This window comes from Mustela nivalis, assembly GCF_964662115.1.
Source record: "Mustela nivalis genome assembly, contig: HAP1_SCAFFOLD_654, whole genome shotgun sequence".
Lineage (NCBI taxonomy): Eukaryota > Metazoa > Chordata > Mammalia > Carnivora > Mustelidae > Mustela > Mustela nivalis.
In genome coordinates, this window is record NW_028136009.1 from 437,900 (window position 1) to 443,376 (window position 5,477).

At 37.1% G+C, this 5,477-nt stretch overlaps 1 pseudogene across 1 annotated transcript; it reads left to right on the forward strand.

Moving 5' to 3' along the window:
* The first annotated feature begins 3,901 nt into the window (after positions 1-3,901).
* On the forward strand, positions 3,902-4,661 carry LOC309857360 (nascent polypeptide-associated complex subunit alpha pseudogene; annotated as a pseudogene). The gene has a single exon. The product of its transcript is annotated as a nascent polypeptide-associated complex subunit alpha pseudogene (transcript).
* Positions 4,662-5,477: the final 816 nt, after the last annotated feature.

Consider the following 5,477-nt stretch of genomic DNA (forward strand, 5'->3'; position numbering starts at 1 on the left):
GGCCATGTTTGACCAGATCTACATCCACCAGAGTGACTTCTGGTCTTTTGGGGTGATCCTGTGCAAAATTTTCACTCTGGAAGCCTCCCATATCCTGGAGTGCCTGTGGAGGTGGTTTTCAAGCTGCTGAAGGAGTCATTTGATGGATAAGCCAATAAGTGCACCAGAGAGTTATACACAATAATGAGGGGTGGCTGGCATGTGGTACCTTCAAGCTGCTGGTAGAAGACCTGGATCATACTGTGGCCTTGACCTCCAACCAGGAGTACCCGGACCTGTCCTTGGCCCTGGAACAATACTGTCTATGCTTTCCCAACACCCAAAGCTCCACCTGCTCCTCAGAGAAGAAGAATTCCACCTTCTCTCATGTGCCGTTGCCCAGGGAGGCCTATCTGCCCTGACACCCAGCCCAGCTTGCCAATGGTGGACTCAAATGTCTAGTATCCCTATTACTCCTGTCCAGATTCCATCATAAGGTGTAACCCTTACCCCCCACCCTCCCTGAAAGACTCACTGCCTCTCCTTTGTCCCTTTCCTACTGGCAGGAGCCAGCTGCCTACCTGAGGCCTTCACCCCTTGAAGTTCACCTCTCTTCCCCTTCCTCTTCCTCCTCCTTACAACCTGCTCATGAAAGAAAGGAACAGAGAGGCAGGTACTTGCTTGTGGCTACTTCCTTCCCTCCCATATGTTGGACCAAGACCCCTCCCTGTCATCTGGTACTGCCTGGACGTTGAGGGAGTTGGAGATGAGGCATGCCAGTGAAAGCTGTCGGAGCTTTCCTGTTTTGGTTTTGTCTGCTTAGCATAACATGTAAGACTGAGTTCTGGTGGCAGGGACCTACTCCTTGGGGCTATAGCACTAGCGAGGGAAGGTCCACTGGTCTGGGCCTTGGCTAAGAGCAACCCCTGCTCCAGAGATATGGTGCCAAGGGCTTATTAATATTGATACTAATTTGCTTTGCTGACCAAATACCTGGTATCAAAAGATGGGAAGGCAAAGACTGGAAGCAGTGTTGTGACCATGGGGTCCAGCCCCAAACTATGAAGAAAACACAAAGTGTATAAATCTGAGTAAGTATATATTTACACACCTTTTAAAATAGGTTGTTATCAAAGATTTAATCAATGGGTAATATGCTCCTCGTGGCTGGGAAGCATCAGTTGCCATATATTAAAAACAAAGAAAAGAGGTGTCTGGGTGGCTTCCTCCATTAAGTGTCCCTTCTTTTCAGGTCATGATACCAGGGTCCTGGGATGGAGCCCCACATCAGGCTCTCTTCTCAGTGGGAAACCTGCTTCTCCTTTTCCCTCTGCCCTGCTGTAGTTCCTCTTCCTGTCTCTCTGTCTGTCAAATAAATAAAATATTAAAACAAATACAAGAAAGAAACAAAATGTTTTTAAAAGGTCTTTTTTTTTTAATTTTCTATGGGTGCCTGGATGACTCAGTTGTTTAAGCAGATGCTTGCCTGAGGTCATGATTCCAGTGTACAGGGATCCAGCCCTGCATGGGACTACTTGCACCCCAAGGAGCTTGCTTCTTCCTCTCCCTTTGCACGTGATTCCCCCTGCTTGTGTGCTTCTTCTCTCTCTCTCTCTCTCTCTCTATCTCTCTCTTGCTGTCAATAAACAAAATAAAATCTTTTACTAAATAAATAAATGAATAAATAAATTTCTAAACCTACTTTCAGTTTAGGTCCCTTAACAAAAATTGCTACTGCTTCATTTAAAAAAAAAGATAATTTAGAATGATGCTTCCAGAGTTAAAAAGCTGTTTTGTTACTTTGTCAAAATTAAATATAGAAGTGCTTTAAAAAGTAAAAAAAAAAATATGCTGTATTAACACTAATCACACTATAACTTTGGTGGTTATATCAAGATAATGAAAAGTGATTTTAAGCAAATTTCATTATCAGACATAAAGATCACGTCAAAATTACAGAAGAGTCAAAGGATGAATTCATCAGGGAGTATAATAATTCTTGACTTTTAATACTTAATAACAGATTTGGGGATATATAGGGAAATACTAAGAAGAAAAATCATAACTTCCACCTTAGAAGAGAAACGGAAAAAAATTTCAACACCCTTATTTTAAGATTATATAGACAAATGGTCATCAAATTGGTAAGATATGTAAGACTTGAACAAAATTATCAACTAACTAGATATGCTTGATATTACAGAACGCTACCAACAACCACAGACTACATATATCTTAAGCCATGATTTTCTTTGCAAAGGTCAACATTGATAATGTTCTAGTCATACCTCCGTGTACCAGGAAAGAAGGAGCATATTTCTTGAAAAACACAGCTATCAAAGCTCCATTGAGAAACCGTAAAGATGGAGAAGGTATTTGCAAATTCTATATCTGATAATGGACATCTACTCTGATTATTAAAATATGAATAAAAATAAAAAAACCTTACTAATAACCAAACAGAGTATCCAATTTTACATGTGAAGGAAATTATTGAAGAGACATGTCACCAAAAGGATATGGATGGCTTATAAGCACATGACAAATTTCTCAACATTTAGACATTAAAGAAATACAAATTAAAATCATAATGAGACATGCTTACCTATCTATTAGAATGGCTAAAATTATAAAGGCTAATTGTACTTCGTCTGAGCTAGATTGGGAAGCAACAAAAAATCTAAACTGTTGTTGGCATATATCATGATATCACCACTTTGGAAAATAGTTTGAAAATTTTTTTAAATGCAAAATATGTTGCAGTTACACAAATAGCCATTTTACTTCTAGGCATTTAACCAAGAGAAACAAACCCTATGTTCATACAAGGACTTGTATATGAATTTCATAGCAGCTTTATTTTTAAGAATTGAAAACAGTGGAAATGTTCATCAATGTCCATCAATAGAGCAAAGACAAATTATGATCTATTCATTAAAGAGATTACTATTCAACATCAAAATAAACTATTTACAATTGGAGATTCTCAAAGTAATGATGCTGAGAAAAGAAAAGCCAGGCAATAAATAGTATATACTGTGTGATTCCATGACTATAAAAAATCTAGAAAATACAAATTTATATATAGTCACAGTCATCAAATATATTGGTGTGATTTTAGTGCCTTCATCTGTGCTCCCATAGCTTCCTACACTTGGATCTCCGAGCATTTGTTACACCATGTGAAAATATGAACTCTTTTTCTTTATTCTGTCTTTCTAGAATAAGAACCCTTGAAATTTTATGGACATTTGAACTCTCAGTTATTAGCAGAAATTCTATCACACAGTAAGTTTCCAAATATAAAAGCCAGAGTTTTACAATGACTTCTAAGCTTTTACATGATCTAGCCACTCATTTAACCTCGGTGACCTCTTTCCCTGCTACTCTTCAGTCACTCACAGTGGCCTCCTTGCTATTCCTCAGATATGCCAGGCATGGTCCAAACTTATGGCCTTCAAGATAGCCAATTCCTTTGTCTGGAGTGACCTTATTGCTGATAGTTCTGGGCAAATTCATCACCTTTCCATACCTTTGTTCAATTGTCAGCTTCATTGTAACTACCCTGATCTTCCTATTGAAACTTTTAGCTCCCCATCCCCTGCCTAGCAACCTTGATTTTTCTCACCCTGATCGAATTTTTCTTTTTCCCCATTGTACTCATCATTTTTGAATGCACTATGCAATTTTTATTAAGGTTTATAGCTTTTAATTGTCTCACCCATTAAAATAAAAGTTCTACAAAGCCAAGTATTTCATTTACCAGTGTAGTCTGAAGTAATATCTGCCATATAATAGATTCAGTAGACAACTGGTAAATTTCAAAATAAATTAATGTTGAGTGTATACTGAATTTCATAAGTCATTTCAATATTTTTTCCAAAAAATAAACTATGTAAAACATACTTTAGCCCTGCACAAAATGCCTGGTGAAGCCACAGAAACCGTCCCTGCTACAGAGCAGGCAGGAGTTGCCACAGCCCCAGGCTGAGACAGTTTCTGGAACAGAATCTGACAGTGATGAATCAGTACCAGAGCTTGAGGAACAGGATTCCACACAGGCAACCACACAACAAGCCCAGCTGGCAGCAGCCGCTATAATTGACGAAGAACCAGTCAGTAAAGCAAAACAGAGCCGGAGTGAAAAGAAGGCACGGAAGGCTATGTCCAAACTGGGTCTTCGACAGGTTACAGGAGTTACAAGATTCACTATCAGGAAATCTAAGAATATTCTCTTTGTCATCACAAAACCAGATGTCTACAAGAGCCCAGCTTCAGATACCTACATAGTTTTTGGGGAAGCCAAGATCGAGGATTTATCTCAGCAAGCACAACTGGCAGCTGCTGAGAAATTCAAAGTTCAAGGTGAAGCTGTCTCAAACATTCAAGAAAACACACAGACTCCAACTGTACAAGAGGAGAGTGAAGAGGAAGAGGTTGATGAAACCGGTGTAGAGGTTAAGGACATAAAATTGGTCATGTCACAAGCAAATGTGTCAAGAGCAAAGGCAGTCCGAGCCCTGAAGAACAACAGTAATGATATTGTAAATGCTATTATGGAATTAACAATGTATCCATCTGAAAACGAGGACCTTTTTTTGGTGTTCCAAAAGAATAACTGCAGCTTGGTTTGAAATTTGTACTGTTTCTATCATTAATAAAGTTATGGGTTCTTGTTGGATGAAAAAAAAAAACATACTTTAAATTTACTTTCAAAATATTTTATAGCATATAATGGACAATATACATAAGCCTTAAAGAAACAATCATATAAATAACCATTTCATACCTACTTAAAAATTGCATAATACCACACTCCTAGATCCTCTCTGAATGCTCTAAAATAACCCTTCAAAGGAAATACATTTTTAAGAATAATAGATTTTTTGTCAAATAATTTAATAAAATAAAAGTTTCATTCATCTATGTAGATCATAATAAATGTTTTTAATAAGCATGAAATTATAACTCTGAAGTGTGCTAAAATGAAACCACCTGCGAAGGGTGAGAGAACAAAAATAAGCATCATTATTCCAAATAATAGGTATTTATTACCTTTGAATCAAAGCATGTGGATTTGTTCAAACTGGCAATAAAGGAATATGGAGACACAAACCATAGAAAGTCATATGTTAGATTTCTAAAAGACTTCGAAGTGAAGAGTATACATTTTTTAAATGCTACATAATGCTACATAATGACAAGATGACAGGTTGTGACAAAGAGCATTTAAAAGCTCTACTCATAATGGAACGGAAGGTCATTTCCTGTAATTTTATATAAATCATTAATTTACTATATCTGGATACAACATATTACCAAACAGAAGTTCATCAAAGACTAAATCATTTTTAATGGAACATTATAATTTGAACCTACATGTATTAATCATTTTTTTCGATCTAACATTTATAGTCTCGCTAAACATTTTATCAGTTGTCGACAAAATTCAAAAAAAAATAGGATAAAAAGTCGTGTTTGGAAGAGTAGATTTTTTT